Genomic DNA, 16,246 nt, shown 5'->3' with positions numbered 1-16,246 from the left:
GTATAGGCTTGTCACTAAGTCAAGGATATAGGCCGGGGGTAATTTATTCAGGTGCAGAGGTTGGCTTTGTTAAGGGTGGTCCAAGGTGCACAGAAAATGAAGAACTTAGACTTGGTACCCAAAATAAGAATCTGGGCAACACAGGTGAATGTGCACTGTAGGTAGAGCTCTGATGTATGGCAGAATTCCAGCCAGTCACTGGATACCTGGTGAGTAGACCTGAACAAGGGAACTAGCAAGAGTGGCTCAAGGCATCAGATCTCCAGCCTCAAAGGCTGAGATTGGACTGTTGAGATAAAACCAGAAGAGAAATACAGAATGGGATTGGGGAGTGTTGCAAATCAGCACCTTAAAGATTTGTTAAATTTGCCTTTAACGTACAAATGTGAGGCTTGTTTGAAATTAAAGTCTCACAGTTGTGCGGGAAGGGGTGTCCTCTGCAACCTAAGAGCATATATATAATATCTAGGCTGTAGCTTCATGAAAGCAGGAGAACCATGTCTACATTAGTATCATTTGTGTTTCCAGAAATAAATAGAATGCCTACCCCATAAGCCATTATGAGAATTTTTGAATGCCTAAATGAAGGAATAAAACAATGAATAAATAATGGTCCTGACCTTTGAGGCTAAGACAGTTGACATTATTCCAAATTCCACCAGATGATGGGGCTCATTCTAGCCTAGTTCTTGATCCAAGCAATGAAGATGGCAGGAAAGTTTTCACACACTCAGCAAAACCTAAGTTCCAAACAGACAGTAAATACTTGTTATTTCTTGGTTTAGGTGGCTTTGGTAACTGAGACTATTTGTGTCAATGTGACTTAAAGTCTTGCTTGGGAAAGATAAGACTGTAAAACAACAAATTACTTCACTGTTTGCTTCAGAAAATTCCTAAAGATCAATCTATTGAAGACAAGAATCTTCTCACCTGAGCATCCATCACTTCTCAAGTCACAGTTTACTTACTTCAACACCATCCCTCATTGTGTCCCAATCCTAAACTACTATCTCATGAATTTTGCTCAGTCCTAATCATTTGCCCACCTTGAAAGATCCACCTTAAAAGGCTTGAGGTCAGACTCTTCTGAACCCATCCCCCCTTTTGAATTACTCTTAAGGCTCACTCATTCTGCAGTGAGTTCATATTAGTTTATCTTTGCATCTTAAACTATGTTGTCTATTGATGGTTTGATAAATTCAACACCTTTCTTAAACCTGCATTTCAACCCTTTTTTCTTGGCTGAATTGCTAGTTCTGGTTCCTTGAAATCAAGTTTGTTAGGTCATTGTTCGTAATAAGAGAGGAGATACTGGTGTCAGTATAAATTACCTTAAACTCAAATTGTATAGCACAAACTACTGAAACTGCTGTGATTATGTGTAAAGTCATCCAGGAGGCCTCTCAAACAAGGATTACATGGTAATATAAAGGGCTAAAAGGTAAATGTGGATTTTAATGTGGGAAAGATCAAATTCTAAATGATGTACTACATGCATATTAAATAGAGAGAAACCAAACAACTAAACTATTATTAGTTATCATGAATAATTCACCAACTAAAGCATCATCAATAGTAGCAAGAACTAAATATGTGATTTTAATTAATGTTTAACAAACCAGAACCATTTTGCCTTACAGAACATGATAAATGACAAGGATAAAAACCCTAATATTTTAATCATTTAAACACTATTATTAAAAATCAGGTTCTTAAAGAGCTTTTGGGAGCTTCTTATTCAACTCATTATTTGCAAAGTAAATTCTAGCACTTTCTTAAATTCTACTACTCAAGTACTATTTCTGTAACATCATGTATTTCATAGCATCCATCTTTAATTCAAAAAGGTATGAAAAATAATGCAGTAGTTCCTATAATATTAAATAAGTTGCAAGTTTAAAGTTTGTTACATAATTTTTAAAAATGAGAGGAGTGCTAAACTAGTTTATGCCCTCTACCCAACATATGATTTTCTAAAGTTGGGAATTAGTCGAATTCTAAGTCATTTTTGACCTATGAGAACTGAAATCATCTACAGCCAGAGACATAGTCTCTAGAGCAACATGACTTTATGAGCCCAGGAAACGGCTGCCTAGGAAGTGAGATTGCGGTAGCATTATTTCAGGAAATTTCTGAAAACCTCTTTGTTCAAAAATAGAATACTGAGCTGGTTGTCATCAGGGTAAAAGCTTCTCAGAACAAGAGCTCACTCAACTAGACTCACCTAAAAGCTGTCAACTTTTTAATCACCTACTATACACACCTTGCCTGGCTGTGTCCACCAAACCTAACTGATGTTGTGGAAGCCTGCTCAGCACCTCTCCATTGAAAGAACCGCCTTAAACTGGATGCCGAAACCATATAAATACTCTGCTGGTGTGCTCTCCCTTCTCAGGCACCACTAAGTGCAGTAGCCTTCCTTCCTAAAGTTGGCCATAAATTTGTTCTCATTCACAGATCATACTGGTAGTTCTTTGGTGAGTCAACGCCTGGTACCTGACAAATGATAAAATTCAGAATCTATCAAAATGGGAGAGTGTCAGGAAGTTAGTTTTAATATTATACAATATACTAAATACATATAATATAAAATATATGATATTATATATGTTCAAAACACACACACATATACATCTAATCTCATATATTAAACTCAAAGTGAATTTTTTTGATATATAGTTTTTTCCAAAAAGTAATATTTTTAAAATAAATTTCATATGAAACCCAGAAAGACACTTTCTGGAACATTTATATAAAGGAGGGTATTAAAATGTATTCGCTTTTGTGTTTCCAGTCTTTATCATCGTTCAAAAGCACAAATGAGAATATATAAGATTTGGTTGGGAATGAGATAGTTGCTGTTACTGAAATTAAGTTGCACGTTCACAACAATTAGAGATTAAAATGTTTTTGCTTTTGTTTTTTTGAGGAATATTGTTAAGACTGCCTTCCGTGAAGCACCAGTTCTGGGAGATGTTAAAACATGCATGTGAGGTTTTTTCTTGTAGTTAAATATGGTTAGGAAAGTCTACATAGTCTAACCCCTTTTGAGGGTCACAATGCTCAAGGGAAGATGAGGGAAGATGCTCATTAGCATCTTCCAGGTGTACAAAGTCTCTTAGTTAATTCCCAGGGTCTCCTAAAATAATTTAACTGTATAACCCTGTATCAGAGGAACAGCCGTTAGCCTTCTACAAATGCAATCCAAGGTAGTAATCGCTAGATATTGCTCTTTCAGAAACTCTGACACAGTGCTCAGTGTCTTTTTAAAATATGAGTCATGTAGTTTTTAGCATTGAACATTCTGTACAATTCTCTACCCAAGTGCTGTGTGCCCACATTCCAGACATAGAATCACTATCCATCCTCTGCTTGAAAAGTCCACTGAATGTACAACTCATCATCCCAACGACATCTTCCTCAGGTTCAGGTAATATGTGCCATGAATATTCTTATTCATGACCAAAATATACCTCCATGAAAATTCTTATTACGGATATTCCTTTTTTTATTCCAGAGTCACACAAATCAACTTAAATCTGTATGTTTTTCAGTGGTTTGATGATATCAATCATGTCCCATATACACTTCTTTTCTGTACTAAACTGACTCACTCCAGTTATGCACTTCTTAGACATGGTTTGGAGTTCCCTTTCTTCTGTAAATGAGGTCTAGATTTTAATTTCCTCTTCTGAATGCATTGTCAAAAATTGAGTACAGTTTTCTAGGCACAGGCTTATACATGTAGGGTAGATTGGTAACATCAATTCCCGGTACTGGGTACTGCATTTCTATTAGGATCAGGAAAACAATTTATTTGATAGCCTTTTATACAAAATTCAAAAAAATCTCAAATATTTTTCTTACTTAATGTTATTTAGTAATGACTTCCCCATTAATTATATGTTTTTTGCCTCCTGTGTGTAAGGGATTCCTAGTTGCTTCCCAACATTGAATCTCCCCGTTCTCTTGAGTTATTGAACCTAATCTCTAGCCAGGCACACTGCCACAAAGCTACAACTTTATATTTTTCAATCTGCCCTGTAGGTAGGTGTAACTATGACTAAGTAAATGCAAATAAGATTTTAAGTTCCATGAGGGAATCTTAAGATGTCTTCTTGAAAACAAGAATATGCCTTCCCTCACCCCCTCATTTCTGCGGCAGGAATGCAGTGTAGCCATTTTGGAGCAATTGCCACAAAGGCAGTGACAACCCACAAAAAGTGAACTACAAGAGCAATAAGTTAATAATAATACATGTCCCTTTCTTTGTGCTTCCTCTCTGCCATAATACCACAGAGAAGCCATAAATCAGAAAAGGAGAAAGGGGTAGTGACACAAAAGAAGACATAGACTACCCTTTTCATTCTAAGGTGAGGGAAGGGAAAAAAATTCAACTCCCCATGTGCTACTGGCCTACCTAGTAAAAGGGAGGGGAAAATGTGGAACAGACTATGAGCTTGATGGTATGAATTGAACAGATTTTTAGTAACTGATAGTGCAGAAAATTTTAGTATTCTACCCTAGATATTATTAAGGAATCTGCCACTTTTAGAAAATGGAGATTCATCACAGCAGATTTGGGTAAATATGTTGTACAAAAATAAGCTGTTTCTTATTAAATTCAGACTCTTCAAGAAACTAGATGCATTTGTGTACCATAGCCCAGAATTATAGTACTAACATCTATTTGGAAGTCAATAATTATCTAAATAAATGTTAACTAAAATATGTAACAAATTGGAAAGGCAAGTAACAGCACAGTTAAAATTTATCATAGGTATTAATCATCGATCTGTAATGTAAGACTATTACATGAGTAGGTGAACACTGAGTTGCTCCTTCTCTTATGAGTCTAATTAAAACCTAATATCCTAATTCATGATGAACTTAAAATTTTTTATTATCTTCTACTTGGTAAGGACTCATACAGAACTCTTATACCATATTCAAAATTTGGGACAATAATTTTTTTAAGTACATAATTTTTGAAGTTTTAAAGAAGCAAAATGATGCAGATACCAGTTGCTATGTAACCCTCCCAGTGGGGTCTCTGCATCATTTTATAATTAAAATGTCAATATTTCTGCAGTGAATAATCCTTGAACTTTCATGCTAAGTGGGATGAGTAAAGACTATACATAACCTCATATCAGTTTATGTTGGATTTTACTGTCAAATATAATTTCATTAAGAAAAATGGTTTTCAGTGCATTTTGGATTTAAGAATAGTAGATGATCAATTGTGAACTGGTAGCACAGGCTGACTTTATTTAATCAAGAAGAGAGTAGACTCTTCTGTTAAAGGGGCTTATTTAACAGTTCATATAAATAAAAGGGCAGGGTCTAGCGAATTCTGGGGAGACTGGATCTTTTCTTGTCTAAGCTGAAAAGACGGCTCCTCTGAGTATACCAACCACGGATTCGCCAAAAGTAGCTCAGACAGCTTTCTCTGGATAGCCGGGTAACATAGAGAATAACATTTCTTCCAATTGGCTTGTCAAGTATCTCAAAGGTGAAAGACATTCAGGAGCTGAAACTCCAGTCAAAATTAATCCTCTAATTATGTGAAAACACATCTATAAACCAATTTCAGATTTATATTCAAACATAACATTGGTACTTGTAATCCAACAGCTATATCATTATTATAAGATGATCTAATCGACTTTAAAGTCTAAAGGCTCTCAGTAATTTAAGGGATAGTCTGGTGACCAAAGAAAGTCTTATTACTAAGTCATTTTTGTTTTGAAAAGCCTAGACATCAATAAGGGTATGGTCATCAAAGATCTTTCCAAGATCTTTCTTCTCCTCCTTCTTATGATGGTAAAAATAATAACAGTAATTAAGACACTACAAGCAATAATAAGAGAGTTTTCATTACATGTTAGCAAAAGTGATGTATGTCACTTTGAGGCAAAAGCTTAAGGAGTCAGCATTTCATTATTTGGTTTCTCAAAGATTATGGGATCATAAGATGTCTACGTCTTCTGTCTGCATCCCAGAGTGACCTTGAAAAGCAGAGCACTTTGCTGACACATGATTGATATATAGCATGAGTGAGAAACTTCACTCTCAGAAGTCACTGAGATTTTTTTAATGTGTTCCTCACTACAGCCTATTCTACAGACATAGACATTTGAATCAGGAATATGGTATGTCGAAACAAAAATTCTGAAATATGTGTCATTAATTCTGGTTTACACAATGGAGTCTGGAACCATGTTAATCCATGTAATACATGGTGAAATAATGATAAAAAATACTACAAATGATAAATCAGGTTGTAGATAATTGACCTACTGAGTTTTCTCACTTTTGAAAAGAAGTGAGAAAACTGAATGTTAGTAGCATGAGTTGATTACTTACTGGTAACATTTGAAAAGTTACTCCACGATTCTAAGTACAGAAAAGTACCAACCAGTTTGCAAGCAAGAATGAAAGGGAATAGACAGATTTAAGAAATTTGACAACTCTCAGAATGAAAGATTTGATCAATTCTCAATATGAACATAAAAAAAATAAGTGAGAAGATCCTTAAATGACAAGAACTACTTAAAACTCAGCTTCTTATGAAGGATTATCATTAACCCTCTTCTTAAAAACCACCAAATAAATTAAGGTAGCACCCAATAAATCCTATCAGTTGACTGAAATTGCTCAGTAAGAAGAGACCAAGGGTGAGTCTTTACGAAGGACTGTTGAAAAGTTTAATCGAGAGGCTAGAGAGGAAATCATGTCTTGAAGCAGGTTGGAATTCTTAGTAATAATTTTCAGTTAGTCTACTGGCAAAGGATAAGTCTGGAAACAGTTAAATATGAAGCCAATTAAAATTTGAGAGTTGTGCTACCAGAATATCCACCAACTTGAGGGAAAAAAAAAAGAGCAACTTGAGGGAATATCCACCAACTTGAGGGGAAAAAAAAAAAAGAGCAACTTGTAATCTTTGAGACTTAAAACAATCCTTTTGACGCAAAGCTCCTATGGATAGGAGAGCAGCTCACTCCTTTTTTGTATACAAAAGTGGCCACGGGTATTTTGAAACTTTCCTTATTAGGAAGTAGAGTCCATTTTCCTACCACTTGACTCTTAGCTAGCTATTTGACATGCTTTTACCAACAGAATTTACTGTAAGTGAAGTTGTTTGACTTCCAAATAAGGACAACAGCTTTTGCTCTTGCCCCCATGCAGTTCTGAGATTACTATGTAAAGATGTCCAGTTTTTATTTTAAGCTATTAAGTCTTGGAGTAGTTTGTTATATAGAAATAGATAAATAATACAAAAATTGGTACCTGGCATTAGGACTGGTCAGGAGAAGAGTCTGGAAAAGTAATGGGGAAACTTCTATGAGAAACTATATAGGTCACAAAAGGTGACCTATTTTGCTTAATAACAAAAATATTGGCAAAAATGTTGCCTAAGGTAACTTGGAATTTAAAATATGTATCTTTAAAATATTGTACATTTAGCCAGTAAACTCTCTAGGTAGCATCTTGAAATTGTTAATTGTGTGTCTGAGGTCCTGGACCATGCTATATTAGTTTGACCTCTGGGGTCTAGAGATTAAGCAGCTAAGGCAGTCATGCACTACACGCTAACAGGATGGACTCTCAATAAAAAATCTTGACACCAAGACTGGGTGAGCTCCTCTGGCTGGCAGTCTTTTGTACCTGCTAACACTTACTATTGCTGGTAGAATTAAGCTCACCCCTGTGCTGTTCCACTAGGAGGTGACACCTGGAACCTTATACACGGTTTCTCCAGGACATCACCTTAGGCATCTCTTCTCTTTGCTGATTCTAATATGTATCCTTTTACTAAAATAAGCGGTAACCATGAGTATAACAGCTTTTCTGAATTCTCTGATTGCTTCTAGCAAATTATGTTTTCTGAGGGTGCTCTTAGGGATTTCCTGACATAGTAAGAAAAACAGCAATATCTTAATATAGTCAATACTACTGTAATCACTAAATATGTTTATAAAAATTATAAATGATGACACTAAAAGAAATGGCAACAAAAACAAAAACAGTGAGACTACATCAAACTCAAAAGCTCTGCGCAGCAAAGGAAACCTTCAACAAAATGAAAAGGGAAGGTTCCAAACAGGAGAAAATATTTTCAAACCATATATCTGGTAAGGGGTTAATATCTAAAACATAAAAATAACTTACATAACTCAATAGCGAAAAAACTCCAACTAAAAAATGGGCAGAGGACCCAAAGAGACATTTTTCCAAAGAAGACATACAGATGGCCAATGGGTACATGAAAAGGTGTTTAACATCACCAATCATTAGGTAAATGCAAATCAAAACTACAAAGAGATACCACACCTGTTAGAAGGGCTATTATCACAAAAACAAGAGATAAGTGTCAGGGAGGATGTGGAGAAAAGACAACCCTATTGAACTATTGATAGAAGTGGAAATTGATGGAGCCACTATGGAGAACAGTATGGAGATTCCTTAAAAAATTAAAAATGAACTGCCATGTGATCCAGCAATCCCACTTCCAGATATTCATCCAAATGAAACAAAAACACTAATTCAAAGGATTATCTGCACCCCCATCGTAACTGCAGCATTAATTACAATAGCCAAAACATGGAAGCAACCTAAGTATCCATCCATGTATGTGTGGATAAAGAAAATGTGGTATCTATATACGTATGATGGAATATTATTCAACCATAAAAAGGAAGGAAATCCTGCCATTTGTGACAACATGGATGGACCTTGAGGGCACTGAGCTAACTGAAATAAGCAGACAGAGAAAATACCATATGATCTCACTTATATGTTGAAACTAGGAAAAAATGAAATCATATATCTAGACAACAGATTGGTAGTTGCTAGAGGTTAGTAGGTGGGCAAAATGGGTGAAGGTGGTCAAATGGTGAAAACTTTCAGTTATAAAATAAATAAGCCCTGGGGATGTAATATATAGCATGGTGACTATAGTTAACAATACTGTATTTTACATTTGAAAGTTGTTAAGACAGTAGATCTTAAAAGTTCTCATCACAAGAAAAAAACAGAAACTTGTAACTATGGATGATGATGGATGTTAACTAGAGCTATTTTGGTGATCGTTTTGTTATATATATAAAACATAGAATCATTATGGTGTACAACTGAAACTAATATAATGTTATATATATATATGTCAATTATACCTCAATTTTTTTAAAAAAACAAAAAAACAAAAAAAAATAAAACACAACTTTATAAAAAAAAATTACTGACCACAGCAAATCTTGAAGAACATGTAGCACACCTGGAACTCTCATATATTGTGGGTGAGCATGTAAACTAATTAAACCAACTTGGAAAACTAATAATTTCTTGTAAAGGTAAACATACATCTATCCTCTGACTCAGCAATTCTATTCCTAGATATTCACCCAAAAGCAATAATGTAAATTCACAGCAGAAGTCCATCAATAAGAATATATAAACAAATTGTGATATACTCATAAAAACAGAAAATAAGTGAAAACATGTTGAACTATTGATGCAGTCAACAAAAATATGATATGGAGAAAAAGAAGCCGGGCACAAAGAAACACAGAATGTATGATCTAAGTTTAAGAAGTTCAAAAACATGCAGAATAATCTATGATGATAGAAATCAGAGCAGACATCTTTATGTGCTGTGGGAATGGAATGGAAAAAGACATGAGGGAACTTTCTGGAGTAGGGAAATGGTTAAGGTGTTTGTTACATGTTTATTATATAAATTTCTATCCAAACTCATGAAATTGTATAATTATGACCAATAATTTTCATTACATATAAATTTTGCTTCATTTGAAAAATGGGTATTATCTGAATTATCTCTGCAGTAGAACTAAGGTACCCTTTTAGTTGTTTCTCCAATATTTTTTTTCCCTTTCCTTCTTCTAAAGGAAGCTTGATTTGGTTTTCCTTGCAGCCCTTTTCTTGTCAAAGGCTCACTGCAGTGCCATCTCAATGAATAGGGGACACTGTTCTAAGTCAATCACAATATTATTTCTTCCTTTCCAGCAAGTGGGTATGCACGTTTAGGTTATGTAATGCTGGTCGATAGTATGCTAAGTCAATTGACAATTTCCTGGGGAAAAAAATTCTCTTATTCTTAGTAGACATACAGTTTCATCTTTTTCTCTTTTTAATTAACTGTCCTGTTTGTTCTAGCTGGTACATGCTTTGTGGCCATTAGTAATGAAAGCCTGAAGACAAGATAACATCAAGAGAGACAAAGTAGAAAGATGGGAAAACCTGGGCCTCTCTAATGCCATTTGTTCAATAACTGAGCCTACCCTGAGGGTACTCTATCTGTAGATAACTTTTTGGGTGGATATAAAAGTTCCATATTATTAAAGCTACTTTAACTTGTGTCCTTTTTAACTTGAAGCCACAAGTTCCCTTACTGTTATATCTACCTAGAAATTTTCCTTTTCAGTTTAAACACAAATGAAATTAAATTATTTTTTGATCCTTAAATGGTAAATGGTTTGCCACAGAAGATAATGAAGAGCAAAATTATATCAGCATCAATTTATCAAATAAAAAATGTATAGGCTAATCAGGTAGTCAATGTTATGATTCAATTGCCTTGACTATCAAAAACCTGCCATTTTGCCAATGGCAAAACATATAATTTCTCTGTTCCTGTGTGTTCCAGTATGACAATTAATGATAATACACTGTAGTATATTCATCAATGATTTAAAATATTAAAGGAGAAAATCTCCAAAGTGCCACAATCCCCTTAAAGATACACACTGTAACATCTTTATAGATTTCCCTGTGATATTAGTACATTTACTTGGAATAAGCTAATGTGTATTCTAATGTATTAGTTATTAAGTTCATTTCCAAAATTTTTTCCAACAGTAATCATTAACAAATAAATGATTATTATTTGACACTACCTTTAACTTGACTTTGCAAAACTGTCATATCACAAAATATGTACCTGAAGTCTAAGAAGATATTAAAAGAAATTTTATCACAGTGCTTCTTAATGATATACTAATTTAATCAGTTGTATGAAGTTAGCTTTCTACAAAGAACTCTCAATTGTTCTGAGACCAAACTATTCTGTCTTTAGAAGAGAACTGATTGGGAAGTTACAAAATAAGCACAGTGGAGTTTAGACAATGAATACAGAGTAGGCAGTTTCACTTTGATTTCTTCCAGTCAATTTCACTTTTTAGTTCTCATGCAAAAGTACCTGAAGTGGTAACAGAATATTTAAAAGATAAAGAGAACCATTTTCACTTGTTTAAGATCTTCATATGATTTACATTAATTTTGCATTTTATAAAATCTTAAGATATATATTTAAGAATTACACTTTCTGCAATGCTTTCTTAAACATCCAAAAAGTACCTTCACGGATCATAAGAAGTTTTATTTAGTAGAAATAAAAGAAAGTAGAATATTTGAACAGAATGTATTTTATTTAGGCTTGACATATTTTCCAGTAAGTTAAAGGCACTAAATCTAAAATCACTAACATATGATTATTAGGGCTGAGCAAATTAACTCAACCAACTGACCCTTCTGAAAATATATTCCTTATTGAGGTCTATAAATGTTCAATTGATTTTCCTTTCATTACCTTTCCTTTCATTCTCATACACCCTTGAACTTGCATGTTCAGAGCAATTCTCATAAAATAACAACAAAAACCCAAGAGATTGCTTTGTAGCTTTGTGAAAGTTCATAATTCTCTTTTTTCCAAGATGTTTTTTCTTTTGATATGAATCCCACTGATCAATGTGGTTTAGTGTTGGTGTCCTGAAAATTGAACTTTCCTGTATTTATATATCACTAAGATTTCCCATAGAATGTTCTTCTACAATAAAACTTTCTTAAAATACTGATAATTTTTCTTTGAGTGGGCCAGGAGAGAGACAGAGAAAGAGAAGGAGGGAGGGAAAAGAGAAAGAAGAACTGAACATAGAAAATAGTACAAATCCATTTTTGGATAGAGAAAGAAGAACTGAACATAGAAAATAGTACAAATCAGCAGTGAATTAATGTAACCTACAGCCTGTATCTGAATCCACTTCATATTTAACATGAGGTCTCTACAGTATATTGAATAGGTCACTGCTTTTGGGATTTCATATATCAAGAGACAATCTTCTGACAGTATATATAAAACCCAAACATTTACATTATAACATCAGCAGTGCTGCTTTATTCTGTATATGGCATGTGATGAACACTGTGAATCAGTGAAGGCACAAATCACAACTATAATATTATAATTGCACAGAAGAAACCAACCAACATGTTGAAAAGATTTGTATTTCCAATCTGACGAATTTCAGAGTACATGATATATAACTTACAGATCTGCTTTATATGTAGAATGTACCCTAAGTCTTGATAGCACTCTTTGTGATAAATATTATAAAGGAATAAAGGACTTGGCGTCCAAGACTGAATCAAAACATTCCAGAAATGAAAAAGTAGCTTCAAACAGAGTATTGTCCATAACATTCAGTAAGAATGCCTGCGTTTCAGCAGAATAAGGGAACTCCTTTATCTAAATAATCAACATATCAGTTTATTTATAACTTTCTCAGATCAAAGCATGCTTCCAAATTTAAGGAAGATGTGAAGACTCCTCTAGAGGCAGGATCAAATTTGCAAAAAATTGAAACACCTTGGGGTTATGGAAGATATCCTTTTACAGTTTCATGTAATTTGTGTTTAGGTCAAAGCCTGGTGTTTCAGAAATGTTTCTAACACAGTGGTTGATGAAAAAATAAGTGCTGCTTAATATCTAACTATAGTTCTCTTACATTCACCTGATATAATCTGAACTATGTTCACCACATAACAGGAAGACTGAGGTGCTTAAAAGTAAATATTATATAAGAATTTCTAGTAGCAGTTAATTTTAAAACACTTTATACTCTCAAAGCACATGGATATGGATAATTAAAGTGTAAAAGCGTAAAAGCACACACCTGAAATGCATTATAGAAATGATTTCATTATAGAAATTATTCATTGATTTTAAAAAGTTACTAGAGAAAAATCTGTAAACCTGTGTTCTGGTCCCTTTGAACGACCTGCCTGCATCTTAGTTTTGGGGCATTTATTTAGTTCTTCCCTGCTTTAGACAAGGCTGTTGTAAGATCTGGACAAATGAATGCTTATGTAAATAATTTGATAATTGCAAAATCTACATAAATGAAAAGTATTATTACTGCCAACAAGAATGAGTTCATTACTCATCTAACCATTAAATTTAGTTTTATACTTTGTGGCAATTGTACCATTCTTGCTGTTAAGTAATATAGAAATGCAAGTTTATTAAAAGCAAATGAAAAATTCTGACGTCAAATTCAAGGAAAACCTAAAAAGACTTATATCCTTATACAAAGAACAAGAGTTGTACCACCAACTACAGTTCTGTAAATCCAGCAAAACTCTTCTAAGATACTTCAAACTGATGTTTTTTTATATCATTTAAATAAAAGAATCACTAAATCACAAGTTACTCAGGCACTTCTGTAAAAAATTTAAAAAAATATTTCATCTATGTGCATTACTTTCTCTAATTTATATTTCACATTTTATTGCTTTTATAGTCTGATTACAAAAAAGAGTATTTCTTATTAAAATAAATCAGACAAATCAAAAGTAGGTAAAATAGAAAGTATCCTTGCAATTTTAACCCCAAGGACAAAGACTTTGGTTTCATATTTTCCCACTTTTTTCTTTGCATATATATAAACTAACATAGAGTATGTTACTGATAATAATCTTTGCTTGTTCATGAAACTTTTTCTCAAATTCAGATTATATTGGTAAATTATTTTTTAACTTTACTATATATTTGTATAACCTTTCCATTTCTGTATATAAAAGGTTATGACATTCTTTAAGAAGTGTGCAATAGTCCATTGAGTGAATATACATTTGCCCACTGGATTTTTGTGTTATTTCCAGTTACGTGCCACTAAATGCAATGCTACACTCCTTATTCTTGTACATATAATTCTGAGCATTTTTTGAATGTTTTCTAGGTTAATTACTAAGGCTCATTACTAAACATCATATATCTTTATATTTAGAAAAGTAAATAATCATCATGGCTGTATTATTCCAAATAATTAGTAAGTTTTAGAGAGGTCAGGGAACAAAAAAATTATGGTTGAGCTCCTTTTAAAGCACTTGCACTGTTGACAGTCAGTTGCTGAGGAATCAGGCAACTCAATCTTTAGGTATCAGTGTAGGTTACAGTGACTTTTTTTTTTTTTTTAATTTGGAGGAAACCAAGTTATTCTAATCTACAGTATTTCCAGCTCATAATCACAGAGAAAGTAATACTGATTCAGCCTGAGATCAAAATGTTTGCAAATTGTTTTCATTTGTTATACTTGCATAACTACCAGCTGGACACCTAAAACTGTTAAACCTACTTTATGGGTGAGTGATCTAAATCTTGGTATAAAAATATAGATTTCACATTTTGCCAACACAACTCATAATAATTCCCCCAGAGAGATGCAGAGTGGTTCTTATTTAAACACTGGACCAAACAGAGAAGGCCTGTCAAGAAACTCTGAACTTGATGCACATTTAAAAACTGTTTATGGTTGTGCTTTCCCCCCCCCCACCCCCAGCTTTATGGAGGTATAATTGACAAACAAGAATTGTGTGCATATCTATAATATATAGAGTGTGATGATTCGAGATATATACACACACACACACACACACACACACACACATTGTGAAATGATTACCACAATTAAGCTGACACATTCATCACCTCACAGTTACCACTTTTGGGGGTAGGGGTGGTGGTGAGAAAACTTAAGACCTGCTCTCTGAGCAAAGACCACACTATTACGGCATCTATAAAAATTATTCTTCCAAAAATGTAAATTAGAAATGTTTCCAAAGCTTTGAAAATTGGAGACTGATGCACTCAGAAGTCATATTTCTTATGCAGTAAGACTGTGAAAGACTAGTCTTAAGGGTGTAATTGTAAACATTTGCAATTTGTATCTGGCCTTTCCTATTTGCCTGTTGTCAGGAAAGGAATTTTAGTCTGTGAATAGTATATATTAAATAATCAGTGACATTCATTAAGACTACCAACCAGCGCTTCCCTGGTAGCGCAGTGGTTGAGAATCTGCCTGCTAATGCAGGGGACACGGGTTCGAGCCCTGGTCTGGGAAGATCCCACATGCCGCATAGCAACTAGGCCCGTGAGCCACAACTACTGAGCCTGCGCGTCTGGAGCCTGTGCTCCGCAACAAGAGAGGCCGCGACAGTGAGAGGCCCGCGCACCGCGATGAAGAGTGGCCCCCGCTTGCCGCAACTAGAGAAAGCCCTCGCACAGAAACGAAGACCCAACACAACCAAAAATAAATAAATAAAAATAATAAATTAAAAAAAAAAAAGACTACCAACCAATATTTCTGGTTCTTCTTATGAACACACAGTCAGACTGCATTCCCTGGTCCCTGTGCAATCAGGTGAGGCCATGTGACTTGAATTGCTAATAAAATGGAAACAGAAGTATTACACAGTATTTCTTGAAGAAAGAATTTAAAAGTCTGTTTGTGATTTATTTTCCATCTCCCTTTTCCACCTCCTGCAAAAACAGTGCTTTTGTAATGAATGATGACAGCTCCATCATCTGGAATCCTGTTTTGACGACATCATAGGACAGAAATCCTTCCCCACCAACAGTTGGCAGATGCTGCTTGAGCAAGGATGTGTGCAAGGTGAGATTTTGATGTTGCTTATTACTGAAACATAACTAAGTCTGCTCTGTCTGTCTGTTTCTCTCCCTCTCTCTCTCTCTCTCTCTATATATATATATATAAAACCTTAAAGTAAAAATAACTATCCATTTGCTATTTCGGAGAGTTGTTGGTTATCATAAATGGGGTTAGGGAGAACTTACTCTTTGTGGTAAAAAAAAAAAAAAAGTCTTTTAAGTAATGCATTTTATTGTCTTTATAGCCCAATCCATCTAAAAACCAATAAAGTAACTGCATATTATTAGCATTTAAAAAGCATGTAGAAGATCTATGATTGAAATAAATTACCAATCGGTTTTGTAGTTTAGCCACCCTAACCTGACATATAGGCAACTCAGCCATAAACAAAACCCAACACAATTAAGCCATCCTCCAACTCCTTAAACACAAGTCCAGAAATTTTGTAACCCATGAAGGTAGGAAGCATACTGGTCTTATTAACACATACATCCACT

At 34.3% G+C, this 16,246-nt stretch overlaps 1 protein-coding gene across 1 annotated transcript in view; it reads right to left on the bottom strand.

Moving 5' to 3' along the window:
- Positions 1-16,246, bottom strand: part of LOC309630376 (uncharacterized protein) — a gene marked incomplete at its 5' end in the record, with an annotated part of 1,321,579 nt that overhangs the window by 286,351 nt on the left and 1,018,982 nt on the right. The window contains one exon of the mRNA XM_082395555.1: positions 621-740. The remainder of the gene's footprint in view (positions 1-620; positions 741-16,246) is intronic.

The sequence above is a fragment of the Balaenoptera borealis genome (genome assembly GCF_965194805.1).
Source record: "Balaenoptera borealis genome assembly, chromosome: 1".
Lineage (NCBI taxonomy): Eukaryota > Metazoa > Chordata > Mammalia > Artiodactyla > Balaenopteridae > Balaenoptera > Balaenoptera borealis.
This window is presented reverse-complemented; position numbering and strand designations above follow the sequence as displayed.